The sequence below is a fragment of the Motacilla alba genome, chromosome 2 (genome assembly GCF_015832195.1).
Source record: "Motacilla alba alba isolate MOTALB_02 chromosome 2, Motacilla_alba_V1.0_pri, whole genome shotgun sequence".
In the NCBI taxonomy this organism is placed as follows: Eukaryota; Metazoa; Chordata; class Aves; order Passeriformes; family Motacillidae; genus Motacilla; species Motacilla alba.
Window position 1 is genome coordinate 13,870,231 of NC_052017.1, and position 19,176 is coordinate 13,889,406.

The 19,176-nt window shown below is 37.6% G+C and overlaps 1 long non-coding RNA gene across 1 annotated transcript in view; it reads right to left on the reverse strand.

Moving 5' to 3' along the window:
* Nucleotides 1-12,564, reverse strand: part of LOC119697427 — a 33,776-nt gene extending 21,212 nt beyond the window's left edge. Inside the window, exon 1 of the long non-coding RNA XR_005255847.1 lies at nt 12,401-12,564. This is a non-coding gene — a long non-coding RNA (uncharacterized LOC119697427). The remainder of the gene's footprint in view (nt 1-12,400) is intronic.
* Between the last annotated feature and the right edge of the window lie 6,612 nt (nt 12,565-19,176).

Here is a 19,176-nt window from a genome sequence, read left to right on the forward strand (position 1 = left end):
ACACATGTGACAAAATACAGTTTTGTCCCTTTATAACCTTGTAAGCTCAGTTCTCCTCTGAGCTCAGGACACAGTGCATTCACCTGCCAGCTCCCAGACCTCACAGCGAAGTATCCTAGGCTAGGTAGATCTCACTCTGTGTTTCTCTGAGCAACAAGTGCTTAGGCAAGTGATAGAAACACATCATTCAAAACACATAGGTAGATAGGAAGATTTTATATGTTTTTATATGTTTTATATGTCTAGATGTATAGACAATTCTATTATGACATTCACAAGCCTCAAACACTGCAGAAATACAATATTTACTATGAGTAAGATAGAAAAAGGAAAGTAAAATAAAGTCAACTATGGTTGCACCCAACTCACACAGTGCAAACATTAACTCTATGAGAGAAAATCTGCAAGAGCAGAGAGTCCCTTACAGTCCAACTTCTTAATTTATGTTTGGTGTTTTGGCCACAAAGACACCCCAGCACTACCACAACCACCAGATGCTATTGGTTAACTGCCCCCTCACATTCTTTTGGTAAGTACAGTCATGTTCTTTAGTATGAAATTTTTGTGCCTCCATTATCTCACCCTTCAAATGCAGTTACATAAAAGGTCTCTGAAAATGCTACCAACAGTCTCATAGTTACATGGGGAATTTTTGATCCTGGATTTTGTTTCCTGTGTCACAGGACTCTGAGAGAGGATAAAGCCTTTTCTTTAGAGCTGGCTTCCACATCTGCATCGGGATCCTCCCTTTAAAAATATACTTATTCTGATCAGAGGTTTCAGTCTGTGTCCAGTTCATTTTTCCTTTAAAAAAGATAGGGTTCATATTTTCTTACGGTTTCCCAACTTTGTTCTGTTCTGTGTCCGATTTAATTGATGACAGATTAATGCCCATCTGTCACAGTTCCACACTGTTCATTTTTAGTGTAAATATTCTGTGCTTACTCTTCTGGGTGTTACAACCTGAAAAGAACCAAATCCAAATCTGTAATAATAACATTACCAGAATTAGATATCAATGACAAGTCAAGGAAGCATTGCATATGCACATACATATGTGCTTTGTAACACCATGGTCAGACAGAGAAAACTATCAGCGGCTCTAGGATAAGGGTGTATGCATCAGAAAGAACCCCAAAACTGAGGAGCAAGCACCTTGGAACTACAGGAAGAAAAGGGGGCCAGAGACCCAGCAGACAGTCACAGGGATGGTGATTAAAACAGATGTGTAGATGTCCTCAAGGCTAGCACAGGTAGAGTATCCTTAAGATTTATCAATACAACAGTAACAAAACCAATTTTTTGTGTTTATGCTGTACTTCAGAATCAGGTGTGCAGAGTCAGGTGTGTGATTATGGCTCAGACCCTCTCCTCAACTCCTGTCTTAATGCTGTGGTAGTGGCATGACAGTGTTTAGTACCAGGGTGTTACTGCCTTACTACCATAAACATAACTGTGTTTATGCCTGATTATGCATGACTGATCTGATAAACTGCTCTTGGGGCCTGACTTAACTCTGCTTGCAGCAACTGATGGAGGATGTAGACCATCTAGGAAACCAAGCAATACTGAAAATATGACATGAGGATGGAAACATCCTCTATCTTGCTTGCGTGATCTAGCTGCAATTCAGTCCCACAGCCCAAGTACCCTACTGAAACATTTGTCTTTTCACCTTCACCATTAGCTACTAACAGTTTTAGGTATCCCAACATCCTGTGAAATCAGGAATCAGTACCAGATTCTGTAACAGACCCATAACAGCAAAAATTGAGCCATGGATTGAAATGATTACAAGTTTTGTCTTGCCATCTGCAGGAATCGGGAAAATGAATTCTCAGCTAGAATCATGGATCTCACAATGGGGTCCCAACACACAAACAGAGGATGTTTTCCATGGGTCAATGCACTATGAGTTCTCTATGTCTAAGTGTTAATATGAAATGAGAAATTCAGTCACAATGTGTTCAAAAGATGAGACTTTTGTGTACAGGAGAAGGAACCAGAGGTAGAAGACACTGAAAATAAAACCACAGACAAGGAGGCAAAAAAAGAAGGATAAAAGATCCCCAACAATGTAGAACAAAGAAGGCAAATATTAAACAAAAGATTAAAAAAATAATTAGAATCAAAGACCAGAAGGTGAACTATGGGAATTGAAACAGGAGGTAGCAAGAAATGAATGCGGACAATGTAGCAGAAAAGGACTCTGAGCAGCAGTAATGCTGAAGTTTCTAGAAAAAGGAACATACCATAATAAAAATGAATAACAAATCCTTGTAAGAGGAAGCAAAAGCTAAACCAAAATGAAGTGACGCCCAGGCTACTTTCAAGTTGTGCTGGAAGATAAAAAGCAGAATCAGAGGAGAAATGTGATCACATGCTGTGTTACCAGGAAATATGTAAGTCTGAAAACATTTTTTAAAATACCAACTTAAAAGCATAAGCATAAAAAATAGATATTGCAACAGCTGTACAAGTGAGAAATAACAACTTGAATAGAGATATCTAGTATGACCCAAATTTCATAGAACTTAGTGTGAATCCACAAGAATATCACATGCTCTCTTCATTAGCAAGAGTATGCAAATTAGTAACATTAAAAGATAAAAAAAAGAAAAGGCAAAACTAGTGATCACCAAATTAGTTTTCAAATCAAGGACAAATTAACAAGTCAGTATTGCAGCAGAATTGGATATGATCATGTTAGAACAACCAAAAAAGGACATAGGATTCTTAAATAGGAAAACTGTACAAGCTGAGTAGTATCACTGGAGAAATATCCAGGGCTAAACAGTGAAGATCAATCTTTAATTGATCAACCAGCCCCAACAAACTTTAGCTGGGCTTTTCTTACTCAAAATTGCAAAGTAACCCAAAAGGTAAAAGTGTATTAAGGAAGGGAACTTGACAGGTTTGAGAGTTCATTTATGGTGCTGTAAATTGTTGGTACATTTTTTTCACCCTGCATAATAAAAATCAAATTAAAATCACCAATGGATACACACAAGAAAATAAATTATTTGGTACCAAAGCCAGGGTTTAGTTACTGAGAACATTGGTGAATATTTGTAAAGAGGGCTTCACACTAGCCGTACATGAAGCACTGAAGCAAGCTGAAGAGACAACTAAGCTCAGTAAATCCAGTAACCATGAAATCAGAGAATTTTGTAAATATTATGTGAAGAGCTGAAGAAATTTTACAAGGACAATGTGAGAGTTAAAATCCTACCAAGTTAATAAGTGGGGGGAGGGGTGCAAAATTATTCAAGTGGTAGCCTTCTCTAATCAATGTCTAAAGGGGGGGTGGTCTAAGAAATTTCACAGGTTAATAGAATCATGGATAAGACTGTAATGGATCCAGCTGTGTATCCAGCAAACAGGGTGAAAGTATTAGCCTGGTCCTAAAAGATACTGCAGACAAAAGCATGCAATGGCAAAAAGAAACAGGAAAGGAATAAAGAGAGGAATTAAGTGTTTTATTGGTATTCTCAGACATATGTGAAATCCATGGAGAGAAGCCTACATATTTGAAGCCACCATGGGAAAGTGAAAGGTTTTTCAAATTTAAATACTTGCGTTTTGCAGAAATCAACTTAAATGTTCATTTGAACACAATTTTTTGAGTTATCACCTGGAACATATTTTGGGTTAAATCCATGCAGACAATGGATTAAAAAATAGATGAGTATGATGGGAAGATAGATACGTAAGTACTTTATTGAGAATTGTGTGGGTAGTGATTGGGGCATTAAATAGGATAGGTTTCACAAGCTTACCTAATGTATTTGCATTCATCTTTGATGGACAATGACAATATGAAAGGATCTCTATGGGAAAATGGAAGTTTACACATTCTAGGACATTATAAAGTGGGCCCATGTTCTTTCCAACATCTACTTTTCATTAGTTTCAAGTGTTATATACTCTGCATAAGAATCTATCTGGATTGTTACCTGGCCTGTGTGATGATCTGGTATGCAAATCTTGTTGCAAAAGAAAATTTTCCAAAATTTAAAAAGGGTAAAAATGAAAAAAAAGTTGGCTTCAGTAAGTCCTGTTTCAGAAGGCTGCACACCATCACATGAAGCTTTACAACATTATTCTTGTGATTAAAGACAGTTTCTGTAGCGTCGTATTGGGAATATTTTAAAATAAATAGGTGTAAGTTAAAGGCCTTGCTTTTGTCTTAAGAAATACTAAGCAATGGTAGAGGTCATAAATTCTTTAACTGTGGAGATATACTGATAATGAAAATACTAGAAATCTGTACGCGCAAGCATGTACTAATTTAGTAGAAAGATTCTTTCGTTTTCAAGGAACTAATCAAGTAGCTTTAGAAATGTCCAACAATTGTTCTCTTGCTCCAGGAAAGCAAGCAGCAAATATCCATCACCATGAAGAATCACTCAATGCAAAAGTTATCTTTTTCAGTCTGGAAAAAACACTCACTTTATGTACTTTGTCATGTGGTATCTTGGCAGTTAGATCACACTTTGTAATTGAAAACCAAACTTTATCCAAAGATGTTTGGTCCTCTGTGCTCTCAGTTAGATGGCTTCAAGTGCATAATAAAACTTTCACACTTGCCATTGTTGCAATTGGAAATAACACACTGGCTTTAAGCTAATTTAAAACTACTCCAACTGAGCCAATGGATGGAAGAAATTATAAAAAAAAACCTTATACCTACATCTATAATGAACTATTCAGTAATAGAATTCTAGCAAAATTAAGGGAACCTTCAATAAATCCAGGAAAATGTTAAAACATGGGCATTACAATTTGAAACAGTAGCAACGTTTTTATAGGATTATATATTTCGCAGTTCTACAGCATCTAAACTACTGCATGTCCTATTTCATCCACTGACTGCATTTTTAGCAATATAGGTTGGGGATCTTCCAGCTATCATTACAATATTAAAACGTTTATCGAAAACTTTTGCATATTACAGGAATGTTATTTGCAAACAATTATCAAAGGGTCAGTATCTGGTGAGGCAAGACCAAAGCCTTCACAATGCTGTCCAAGCAGCAGGCACACGGCAATAACCAGCCAATGAAGCTTTGAGAGTGCATGGTTTAGGCAACTGAATCAAAAGACCACAGTTACCTGCATATATCCTGAATGTATCTCTCTAATGAAAGGTGTTTGAAATGTGAACAGGACCAGTGTAGGAAAAAACAATCCTAACAGTGCAGCAGGGACCCCCAGAAAGCCAGGTACCAGAAACCCTTGAATACAGGAAGAGGGGACCAGAGACCAGATAGACATTGCAGCTACCCACTGATACAGATGTGTAACAGTGTGATGAAGCTGTACCTATAACAGGTACCACACATGGGCTGGTTTTAAGATGTGTTTATTACAAGACTGCCATGAGAGCAACTAGTTGCCCTCACCCTGTATTTCAGAGCCACGTATGCCCACTACATGGTAAATACTGTCTGAATCAAAACGTTAAAGGGACCTGTGCTTGGATTAACATTTTGTTAATTGAATTGGGCTGGTTTGGCTGGATGCTTTTGAGGGGTAACTGTTAAATTTAGATGTGTGGGAGATGAGTGGCTGGAAAAATAGATTAAAACCCTGGTTTTTTGTCCTTCTTCTTTGAAGTCTGTAGTTTTGTGTCTGTGTAGGTCAAGAATTTCAGTCTTAAGTAAGAATGTTAACCTCAGAAGACTGGTTGCCTCAAGACAAGGACAGATTTGACGGGTTCAGAGGGTGATACAAATGAAAACACAGTGATGGTGAGGCCATCAGCTTTGGTGCTACTCATTTAAGAGTAATTTGTCATCAGTGTTAGGAACTCTGTGTTGATGTTTGAGCATTTAATGTGATTGCAGAGATGTTTTAAAACAACTTCCAATACAAAATGAAGTTGGAGCTTGTGGAGCTCTTCAGCAGAGAAAAATCCCTACTGAGCTGTATAGAAGTATGTTATAAATGAACATAGAGTGTCTGAGCTAGGACCAAATGTCCATTGCTAGCCAACTTTCTTTTGTGGCGGAATTGATCTTCCTTCTTTCAAAGCTCAGCATTCATAAATTGTTCTGGAAAACCTCAAAGTTATTTGAAAAGGTCTATAGCAATATAAATTTCTTTATGCAAAATGGCTGTTTAACAAGATTGTCTCCTTGAACTTTTCACATGATTGTGACAGCCACTTTCATTAACTAATGGAAGTTTTATAGCGGATTTTCCCCACTACTCCCACATCACTGTTTACTATTATTTTATGGAGAATACTTTACCAATTGGGTCTTTGAAACAAAGGAAAAGGCATTTGGTGACATTCCCAGACTGCTATGTGGCTTGTTAGCAGGACGGCCCAAGAGACAGCTTGCAGGAGAACCCCAGCTCACATGGGCTGCAAAGTTGTGCTGCAACTAACTGGCCCATGGGGGTTAATTCAACAGTCATTATGGTCACTGCTGAAAAACTCCTTTTGTGTTAACCCTGCTTAGATTAAAATTAGGAAGAACAGAAGCTTCATGAGGAATTGTTCCTCATTAGTCATGGTGCAGACAGCAGAAGGATGGCGTATGTGTGTAGTTAGATTTTACAATAATAGTGATCATTTAAGAGAAAAAGGAAGAGAGAAGTTCAAGGAGTAAGTGGTTTGAAAGGCATCTGAGGCTTCATGAACCCAATATCCATCATACTGTACCTGGATGAGTTTTGGAACTGATCAGGAACTGACTCTTTTCTCAGCTCACCAGCAGAGAAAGTGTTCACTTGGTATTTTAGGAAATGTCCCTTGCATTCCATCTGGAGAATCCCTGGATAATTTTATGTTAAATGGCTGAATTCCCTCAGGGCAACAAGTAAAGATGTTTTCAGTTGCCTGGTGAGAAAGAAGAGACTAGAAAAGAAGAAAAAATATTTGGAGAAAGAAGACAGCTAGTCTACAGCTAAGTGTAGACTAGCATTTAGGGAAGAAGAAATGTGTGAGCAACAGAAGGGAAGGAATGATTTATTTATCTTTTATTTTTCCAAGTTATACGTCTTTGTGAAGTCTCTGTTGCAAAAGACAAACCTCAAGTTTGCCTGATTTGCCATTTTTCATTTTGTGAAGGAAAGACAGTAACATTTCTCCTAGCAACTAAAGATTTTTTTCTCCAACAAGTTACAAATGTGAAAAAAAAATAAAAATAAATGTTCTGACTTTGAACTTTGGTGGAAAATCTCATTTTTACAGTCAAACTTCATCTTTCAGAGTAGAAAAAAAACCAGAAAGATGTTTACAAATGTCTTTTTTTTTTTTTGCCAAAAAAGTAGTTTTCGTTTTCAGTGAAGTTTCAAAACATCGCAGAACCTTGAATATTTTTTTTATGAGTCCAAAAGAATATTTTGTACATTCTTAAATGCAACAAAATGAACACTTCTCAACTTTGGAAGATGGGTCATCCTTCTGAACCAGGGTCATTCAAGGCCAATGCACTATCCTCAGCACTAACAGTGTGAAGACTATGATTAATCATTTCTATACACGGGGTAAAGGCATGAGACTGCATTTTTCTTCCAGATACACTCATTACATTGCACAAAAATTGGTGGGAAAAAAACTAGCCTTCAGACAGGCAGAATGTCACATCTCTAATTGAGATGGCTTGTACTTACTTCAGAATTAAATTTGATATAGTGGTTGTACATTGTTGACTAAGCATTGTTTTGATTCTGGCTGTGTGGTTTCATAGCAGCCACATTCACTTTAATGCATACTAGCATCACTGTAATTAAATTAAATTAATAAAATAAAGTTAATTTTAAAAAAACTTTTAATTTACTTTTGTTTCTATATAAATGCTGAAATTGAAAAATTTGAGCACATATAGTCACAGCTGGAGCCAAGGAACTAAATACGCAGTCCTACCTCCAGACCCCTCAAATTGGCTACTGTTGAGGCACATCATTTACATCAAAAGGACAGAATTCCAGCAGAGTATGCCCTCATTCATTACTGTGGCAAGTGAGGAGATGCACGATCAGATTACCATTGCACTATGTAGATGCAAAGGATCAGAATAGGACCTCAAAGACATATACTCTGGGCTTCTCAAGTAAAAGATTTCCTAAATGTTATGCAAAATATTATGTGTCATTTAATCTTCTAAAAGATTTAAATAAAATATCTTCTACTTTATACATTTAAGGGAAAAAGTCTTTTCTTCATCACGTTGGACAGAACTTTTATCCTTAAACTGTCAAGATGATAAAGGTATCAGCATACATTTAAATTCCTTACCTTGAAAGATGGTAAATGATGTATGCAAAAGAAAACCAGATTGCACAAGAAATTTCTTTACACAGGAATTGTACCGCAGAATAAAGTCAATGTAAAAAGGGTAGGTGTGGGTTTTTTAAGCTAATGTTAATGCATGATGAGGTCAAGTTCTAAAGAAATCCAGCCAACTAGAGGCTTTTTTTTAAATTAGAAAAAGGCACACTTTTTTTTCAGATGGAACACTTTTTTTGCTTTGCTTTTGCTTATATTGACAGACTGTGAAGGTCAAGAAGAGATTGATCCACAGAGGCCACTAAAAGTTAGAAGTAATTTAATTATAGTTGTCCAAATCTGAAATATCTTCTAATCCGATTATATACTTATTTCTTGAGGGACAGTGTGTGGGCTTCTATATTTACTATAAAAGATCATTTTTTGTAATCTAAAAAGATTCAGTTATCAGCTCTTTTTCAAGAAGCAGAATGAGTCAAGAAAATGAAAACCTGTAGAGTTTTTCCATAGTTAAAAAATAGAGTATGCGTATATTAGTTTATATTGCAAATTAACTGTATGTATGCATACATGTCTTTTGTACATTATATCCATATTACGTTAAATTGTCTTTTGGAGTCCAAGTGAGTGGAGGCACAGTTGCTTAGATGTGTCGTGAGGATCTGTTTTCGTGCTGTGCTGCCTGCCTTATGTAGCTGGTGTGATTCATGGTAACAAAGGGCATCGTCTGGGACATTTAGAGATGTAATTTTGTCTGACTCTCTTAATATAAAATAGACAAAATGCTTTCTCTGAAGAGGAAGGGTGTCATCCATCAAACATTTTTAATCCCTGCTTTGCCATGGTCATCCTTTGAGGGTTTTGAGGGTACAAAATGTACAGTAACTGTGCATACAAAACCTGAGGTGACTCTTAATAGCTGTGAAAGCAAATGAGTCATCATGTGAAGGTGAATATGCTGTAAATGAGAGCAGAGAGGCTGGGAAGCAAACTGGAGTATTGACTAAGGGCAGTGCACTCAGCATAACAGAGCCCCGAGCTGTAGAGAAAGGTCTTCTTCCACTGCCCCAAAATAGCAGTGCTACAGAGAGGTTTCTAAGAATGCATCCCACCCTCAGATAAGCAGGAATTGCAGCACAGGAAAAGAGATTTTCCTGAAAACTGTTCACTAAAAATCTTGAGGTAAAGTAGGTTTGGATGTATAGAAAGCATAGGAGAGTGAGTCCCTTCCTCTTCCTGTGCCTATTTGTAGAACCAAAACAGAAACAAAGGGAATTTTTTTAAGAGTGAATTACATTTTTAAAATTTACCCTCCCTTTCTGTTCTGAAGTCTAGAGCCAGAAATAGCAGTGCCAAAATTCTGTGAGAAAGACCACTCTTGCCCTTCTGGGAAATACCATCGTTATCTCTATAAAGTCTGTTGCTGTAAGATTTGGAGATGTTTTGCTGACTTCAGAGATCTGGATGTTCTTCAGATAAGGAATTGAAAGTTTGTCTCATTACCAGATGCAAATCTCCACTCTAAGGTCCATCCATTAACAGGTTAGACTGTTGAAGTACATTGAAGTATAGCTATTGTACAAATTTGGTCGGGTGTCCTTGACATGAGAGTTTGCAGCACTGCTTTCAAGAGATTTATAAATATGAATGGACTGGTGATGCCAGCCAACATGATTAAGATGCTCCCTAAATCAACGCTACCACTGAGTTGCCCACAAATGGCACAGAAATAATTTTATTTTGATAAATAAAATGTCAGAGATAAAAAGGCCTGTGAACTGAGTGCTGTGCCTCCTAAGCTTTCACTTTTTTACCTTAGATGAGCAACTGATACAAACAGCAATTAAGGGCTTACTTTAAGCAAGGACTTAAGTTCCATATGCTCAAGTGTTTTGCCAAGCAGGAATGAGGTTATTCATATAATTAAATATTTGTCCTGCTATTAGATGAAGAATGCAAAATTTATATCCATGCAAATTTATCCACATATAACAGTTTTACAAATCAAGGAATCTGTTATATTTTTTGGAGCTGTCTGAATCCTGGGAAATGGAGAATATATTCTCTGTCTCACTGGTTATTTCAATGCACAACTGAATTTCTTGAGGAATATTGGGCAGACCATGCATTCCTAATGATAAATATGCCAGCATGATGACAACTGGTTTTACCTTGAACATTTCTCTGGATAGCGATTTTTTCTAAGCTGATAATAATATGGCTCAGTCTCCCAGAGGGAAATAAAACACTTTCCTAGGAGCCATGTTAGTCCATGTTGAATGAGGGCTCTAAAAGTAAGAAGTCACACGAATGGTTTCTTAGAGGAAAAAAAAAAAAAAAAAAGAAAAAGAAAAAAGGCTGGCCTAAAAGAGTTTACACAGCTGTGAGTGATAAAATATAGCAGCCATGGCAACCCACTCTCCACTATTCTGATAATGCATCAGAAATGAGGCTATTAGAATTATTAATTCACATTAGCGGCTATTAAAATTACTACCTGCAGATTCACAGCCTGAAAATCCTTTTCTGTTTCTAAGAGAAGGTTCAATTGCAGAGGGAACCTTTTTGCTAAATAGGTGCACTGTATTGTATGCTAGACATTATGGGAAGTCCAACAGATAATAAAGCTCACATTGAGCTTTATGAAGCTGCTTTGTAATGCAAGCCTAGCAGATGTAATACTTCATTCTTTTAATGATGGCAAAGAACCAATACACCCCTAATAGCAGTAACAATAACTGGACTCTTACTGGTTTCCTGGAAGCTAATACTAGAAATCAAACTTACTGCAGGGTATTTCATTAAATAACAAGTGACATACAAAACGTTCTACGCTGGTCTGTAATAAACAAAGCCAACAGAAACCAGCAGAAAAACTGAGCCAGGCCCATAGAAAGGTTTTGTAGAGATGCTGTGGTGAGACTCAGGGAGTCCTGCAGAGATTTGGCTACATCCTTTCCATCCCCCATTAACTTAACTCAAAATGCAATTGCATGCTGTTTTAAGTAAAAGAAGAAACACTACTACACCAAGGCCACAGCAGGAAATAATCAGGGGGAACAGCAACATGGCAGAGAAAGAACATTTTATTTATGGAAATGAGCAGAAAAAGTAACACACCAGCTAGAAGCCAAATAGGTACCAGCAAAAATGAAAAACAAGCAAAGAACATGAACTTGGATTACAACCAGTTTTTAGGAATTCACATCACAGTCTATCTCCTTTAAGATCCCATGTACCAAAAATGGTTATGACATCCAGTGTTCTTTCTAAAAACGATCATCCTCAGAAAGAGAAGAGGAAAACAAAAGTGACTGTAAAATGAAATTTAGCACATCCCCACAGGCTAAATACAGCAAATGATGTAGGTTTACACAATGGGGCTTGAGTAGCCTTAACACTAAATGCTACTCTAAATTCCTTTTCCCTGGTCACTACCTAACTCAAGAGCAGCCAGAGTTTCCTAGGGATTTATTTTCTTACAAAACTCCCTCTGTGCCTACAGACATTTGTTTCATATTTGTGACATATTCAAATTTTACTTCCTGCAAAACTCAATAATATCTGTAGAAGTAGATATTTAGCCATCTAAGCTTCCTTTGGAGCATGGAATGAGGGTCTCAGCAAAGGAAGACACTCTTATTTTCAGAAATGGTGGCAAATAATCTTCTAACAAATAAAAAGGTGGTAATACTTAAGGTTATTAATTAGATGACCTAGGGTTTATTTCTTGCTGGGAATGTCCAGACTGACAAACACTGGATGTCCATATCACAGTCTCCCCAATGCTCTTGGGGCTGTGCCTAGAAAAGTTTAGTGCACCAAAGAACATTATAATACTGGGAAGGTGGAAGTATAAATTTGGCTTAGACCAGTTTGGAATGTAAAGTCAAAGAAAATAGGCATGCCAGAAAATGCTATTGATGGTCCTTATAAGAGATGACCAAGTAACAAAAATATTTGTCAATGACCTTAACTGTAAAATTTCCAAGAGCTACAATTCTGTGGTATCAGGACCCTGCCCTTTTCCCATTTCTCCTCAGGCTTTCAGACAAACATTGCTGGATATGGTATTATTCACACAGATAACAGCGTCCCTGCATAACCAAAGGGCTTCATGCATGAAGAAAAGTATTTGCTTTTTTTTCCCCTACTTACTGTTCATCAGCTCAAGTTCATGTCAGCAGGATGACTCACATGCTTCTGTTTAGCACGTGCTTAACGCTCAGCTGAGTGGAGCAGAGCCTGCTCTGGCTGCAGACCCCAGTTTGCCAGCAGGGATGGGAGAGTCGAGCAGCTCATGCCCCATGGACCAGCACAGTGGTGCCACCACGCCGGCAATTACTGAGCACTGCTTCGTGCCATGGAGAGTGCTCGCCCAGGGCCCCGCAGATACAGCCACCCTTCCTAAGGTCACAGAAGTGTCAGGGAAGTATTTTTGCCTCAGAACTTGCTGACTTGTAGAAAAATGAAAATTTCAGCAGAAGTGGGTTTGTTTTCACATCAAGTTTTGTTTTGTTTTCCAAATTAATGTTGGGAAAAGAAACTATTAAAATCTTAAAATCTTCTAAAAGGCAAAATAACCTTTCTCTATACAGTTTCTGTACAATGGACTAATGAGCAGTTATTTTTCCCTGGATCAAAAAGAGACTTTTAGGAAACATTTGAAGTAAGAAACAAACAAAACTTTGGAGGGAGTAGCTGGAGAGATCACGTGAATCAGAACAGAGACTAGAAAACAATGCAGAGTGGAGTAGGCAAAAATTACAAAGTGTTTTTTCAACTTTTTCACCTTGTTTCAGCTTTTCACCTTACAAGGTGGAGACCCCAAAAAGTTGGCTGAAGGAGGCGGAGGAAGTAGTGGATGTGATAAAACACTTCCTTTTTTTCTTCTTACACACCATGAGTCCATTTGCAGAGATTTTCAGTACAACATGATAAGCCCCTAAAAATACACCAGAGTACATACCCCAGAAAGGAGCCCAGTACTGGAAGAAGAGGAAAAGTTGAAGAATCCAAATACATTATTATTCCTTGCAAAAGTGTCCATAGTTTAAAGAAAGAGTCAGGTTTACAACAAAATTAAGCTGGACGCTTGCTGAAGGATACATGATGAAATTCTCCAGTGGGTCAAGGGAGTTGGACTCCAGGAATGCACAGGTCACTCCAGGCATGACTCCTGGGAGGTGCTCCCCATGCCCCACGTGTCACTGCTTCAGAGTGGCTCTGCACAGGGAGCAGACACTTGCGCAGCAAAATGGGCTTTCCCCGTTAAACTATTTCTGCTAATAATGGACCTGACAAAAGCAGTTCAAAATAATTTACTTCTTTCTACTTTAACATTTTGTGTGTTTTCCTTCAGATCATCTTTTACATCACCACAAAGGAGTAGCTTCCACACATTGCCCATTGCCTAAATGACTGCTGCTACTTGTAGTCAATTTGATTTTAAATTAATCTCGCATTAAAATCTAAATAAGGGATGATTTCAGTTTTTACTTGGAAGATGGAAGGAAGAGCAATGTGGGACTGTACCAGCTGCAGCTTTAGAGCTTTATTTGAAAGGCTACAAGGACACACTTTATTTCCTTAAGGATCTCAAAGGCCTGAACTAATTAGTACTTATTAGAAAACAAATTAGAAATGCATTTTATTTCTCCATATGGTGAAAGACAGAGCTACAGTAAAGGGGTGGGATCTCATAAAAGCTGAGATGTTGATTTGCAATGCATAATTTATTTGACTAATTTTGCCTTTTCTTTTATTCTTCTATGTATTTTCTGTGGAGGTAACAACTTCCTTCCATGTAACCATTGTTTTGAGTTTTTTGTCAAATAATTTTTACTATGTAACTCATCTGTGAACAATTCATTGCATATATTTGAATGTTACAATTCAAAATTATAGTGGCAAAAATAATTGATATGCAGGTTACCCTTTTTTTTTTTTTTTTGATAACATGGATACCACTATGACCTTTTTCATGTGAGTGTGCTTGATTTTACTTTCTTCATTTTTGTCATCATAAATTCTTCAAAATTACCTTAAAACTGCTTGAACTAGAATTGCTGTGGAAGAGAAAACAGGCACTACCAGAATTAAGTAGAATTCACAGAAGTTCAGACCTTATTTTCACTGTTTTGTGAATGTTTCTCCCAAGATATACTTCATGTATGTAGAAGATAAACATGGTCAGTGAGTAAACACAGTTATAGAAATCTGATTTTTAAAAGTTAAAGAATACTTAGAGACAAAGTAGAACTGATCTCAGTAACTGCTGTCAGAGACACCTGATGGCAACCCTGACACAACCAATTCATTATTTCTGTTTGTAAAAGACAGGGATTTCCAGTATTTGGGGCTGGAAGGAAGAACTTGCTGTTCATCATGTCTTGAGTACATTAGAAATGAGACCTCTGATCACTTTGCTGATCACTGTGCTGGTCTCCTCCTGACACTGCTCAGCACCAGGGGACATTAGCACTAACACCTGCAGAATGCCACCACAGAGATGGCTCCTATCCTGTGCTGTTGGAGGTCAGAGCATCTCAAACTCACAGCTCTTACCCCTCTTTCCTGAGTAGGACATCAACATAAAGCCATGGTTTTCAGCCCAAATCCTCACCTTTAGCACTGGGACTACTTCAAATATGGAAAGATGGTGTTTTCCCCATGCTCAGATTTCAGGTCTTTAATTTCTGAGTAGACTGCTATTCAACAGGCTTTTATAGGAACAATGTCTAGTAACCTGCCACCCACATTTGTTGTGAACATCATGTGGTGTGGATGTCAGTATTGCCATGTACTAGGTGTGCTTTCCACCCACCTACAAAACAGAGTTCTTTGGGGAAGAATGGGCAGAAATGCTAGATTTGTTCATCCCAAACAATTTCTCATATTTTTCTGCTCTAGGCAATTTCAAAAGAGAAAATTATGCACAGATAGATGTAATTATGTCTATATGCATGCTGACCATGTAATTGCAAGAACAATGATTCCAAATATTCTTTTTAATTCACCCTACACCTGCCTCACTCAAAATTGTCATCTTTAGATCCCAGTATATAGAGGGCACCTGCAGCCGAGTCCCATCAGTAGGACATCTAAATCCTTTGGAAACAACCACATACCCTTCACGCTACTGAACGTTCCAAGGAAAGGCATTTTATATACCTACTACTGGAAGAAAATACAAAAAGCATCTGAGTAGGCATTCAAATTTGAAGGAATTGATTTCATCCCTGTATTAAATGTTTTTTCCACTATTTGTAGATTCCAGCCAGACATAATTAATTTTACCCCAGTGAGAGGAAAAGGGTAGGAGCTCTGTTATCTTCCTTAAAATGTTTTTTGGCTAGAAAATGCTTCTAATTTGCATGATGCATTTCTCCATCAATGTTATAGAACTACATGCTTAATTTATACAAACTGTAAGTATGCATGGATCATATATAGGTTTTCAAATTATGAAAGACTTGTTTTTCTCAGTTTATTTCCTTTCTTGAGAGGACTGAGCTCACCTTTCAACCACCTCTTTTAACAGCACTTTGCTAATCTCTATGTAGTTTATAAGCTCTTTTTTCTCTTCAAAAATGTTTTCTTCGGTATGTTCCACACTCTGCACTATATTTCAAAGTGCCACTTTAATCCTTTTTATCTTTCTGATAACTTGGGGGGTTGGTCATTACTTGGTTATTCTGGTCACATTTCGCTGTCCTTCACTGAAATCTCAATAGAGAAAGAATGCTTTAGGCAAAATGAACTCTGAACTTTTGTGTCATCAAAATCTTAATGTAAGTATATTGAATACAGCCTGCACAGCTAAGCCTAAAATCATAAGAAACATATCACATCATAAAAATTGCACCAGTGCAAAAGTGGATGATTTTGTGAAAAACAAATTTCATTTCTTGGTGTTATTTCTTACAACTCGGGTATTTACTGAATTTAAAAATAAATTTAAAAAAAAAAGTTTTGAAAATATTTAAATAAAATACAAGAATGGCAATGCAAGGAAGATAACACCCACAGCCTTCTGCTACCTCCTACACAAAACAATGATTTTTACTCTCTATAAGCTATTAAATGATTTTGCTTTCTACAATTACAAAACTAGGATGTTTTCTTCATTTGAATACTTACAGGTCATGATGACACCATAAAAGCTAATGTGCATACTCTTTTTTAAATACCATTACAGCTCTAAGGAAATAGTGCTTTTCATAAAATTGTGTTTAAATTAAAAAGACATATTAGCATGAGTTAAAGTATCCTTTTCTCTTTCATTCTTTTAATACTTTATTTCTCAGGGATCAGAAGAAAACTAGTTGTTTTCTAAAATAGCTATTTCTGTCATAGGTGTTTGGGTACATACTTTTCATGTATGTCCCCACATCATTATTACATTAAATTATCACATATGAAAAGGATTTTGTCTTCTTCTCTTCATGTTCTGCATTAGTTATCAAACCTGCCGCTTCCTTCTTGGTACAGATCAATTTTTCACAGTTTAATACTCAAATTATTATCTTAAAATTCCTAAAATGCAGTTCCACTGTGGCTTAGCCACTTCTGCCGCTTTTAAAATCGCTACTTATTAATGTTAATCATGTTAGAATGCTGGGTTTTCTTAACTAGTATAAGAGCTTAAGTTTTTAATCTGAGTCTTTTTTTCCCCTCACAAATTTCCAGAAAATTGCTAGGATTAAAATACCACAAAGATTTCCTTTCAACCCATGTGAGCCTGTAAGCCAGGTTGCTGAGAAGCAAACCTTTTATCTCATTCAAAGGACACACGTGCAGACTGATGGAAAGCATGATCTGCAGTACATGTGTGTTCACTCCAGCAGGACATCTGCACACCTTGCATGCTGTGGTTAACAAAAAAGAACTGAGGAAATCTGGTTACAAGCAGGTATTTCTTCCTTTCACCTTCATACTGTATGTATCTATCACTTATTTTTTATACACATTTCGAGTGTCAGTCTAGGTTAAATACATAAGGCTTTTAAGCTGTGCAGACACTGAAGGATAGTGAAAGCTGGGTTTCCATTCAGAAGAATAAAGGTGACCCTACAGAGGAAGCCAAGCCAATCTACTTCACTGTAATTGATTACCTGGGGGAAAAGAGATGGACAAATGAACCCTTCACCCTCAGTGCTCTCCAAGACAGGCAGTGTATCCACCTGTGGTCACACTGGGACTGCAATAGATAAATGTGACTTCTTCTCTGGCAATATGTCAGACAGTTTAAGCAGCAGCTTGGAAGTTTGAGGAAGATTGAGGAACGACTTAATTTTGCAACCTGGATTTTGGAACTGAGTTGAGCACAGATGCATTATACCAGATATTTCTGATTCTTCGTAAGACCTAAAGATAGCGTTTTTGCAAGACTATATAACCATTAGTTGTCTTAAATGATGCATGTCTCAGTCCTTGCAATTCTGTGCTCCAAAATCTCCTTTCTATGGGTCTTCAAGAAGGAAGATGAGGATAAATAAACCAGTTTGGAACCTTAATGTGTCCTTCAACTTCTTTTTCAGGTCCATTTGTGTTAGGAGAATAATAGAGAGGCTGTTCTAGTCTCACTGATTGGTGGCTTCTCCTTAGCAGTGGACAAAATCTTAGATGTGTGTTGTAATTTCTTAGACCAGTCAGTGGTGTTTGATACCCACGGCCTTTGGTTGTGATAAACAGCACAGCTTTTATGCTATCACTCACTTGAGTGATTTTGTTCTTTCCTCTCCAAACGTCAACTGCAGTTCCCACTGAACTCAACTGCAAAACTGCTTTAGGCTTCAACTAAAACAGGTTTGGGCCCCAGGAGATGAAAGAAAGTGATTTTGATCAATTGCTCATCTGCCCGAAGAACACTTTCACACAGGGTCTGCCAGGCTATGCTTTAGTGCACCTCCTCTATGTGATGCTGAGAGAGATAATAACACAGTTTGGGCTGTTGTGCTTTCAAGATGCAGGTGACACGCTGCTCTATGCCTCATTTTCATCAAACCCAGATGGTGCGGCATCTTTGCTTTGCCTGCGCCTGGCAGAGATTGATACTTAGAGAAGGGCAAGCCGACAGAAGCTTCATTTGGACAAGATAGAGGAGGGGCTATCGTGTAAGGGAAAATAGGTGTAATCTTACTTCTTTTCCACTTCCCATTTGAGAGGATTTCGACCTGGAGTGCGTTTGGATTCCTGTCGCTATTTGAAATTGCAGGTGGCTTTGAGGGTCCAAGACAGATTTTCATATCTGCTTCAGTTAGACATCTATCACATTTCTTCTTGGCTTTGGACAGTGCCACCTCTAATCCATGCCTTTTTAAATTCTAGACTTAATTATTGTGATGTGCTCTATATGGGGCTACAGATGAGGACCAACTGGAAACAATAGTGCGTGCTGAAACCAGCTGCTTGCCTGGCTGGCAATGGGAACCACTGAGCACATACTAGATAGCTTCTCTGGCAAAAGTTCTGTTTTTCTCCCCATTAAAGGAATGGCTCTCTCTCTATTGAAACTGGCTCCTACACTGAATTAGTGTTAAATGACCTGGGTCCTATCTTCTTGAAAAAACATCTCCTGCCAAGTGAAGTCTCAAAGCAATTTCTGACAGTATAATGTTAGAGCTCGAGATTTAAACAAATAGGAGGCAGTAGCAAGGCTTTTAAAACAAACAGCTCTCAGCTTCAAAATTGGCTTCCCCAACTACTCCAACAGAGCCCAAATGTGTTGAGCTTGGCACAGTAAATGACCCTTCACTTTTCCCTAGCTTTGGATTATCACCACACTTATCACAATGGACTGGTTTGAGAATCCCATAGTAATTGCCTCTGTATTCATGAGCTTTTTAACAACATCATTAATACTGCGCTGGAGTTATGGAATCCTCATGAAATTATACTAAACTGACACCAAGAGCTTGAACTTTGGATTC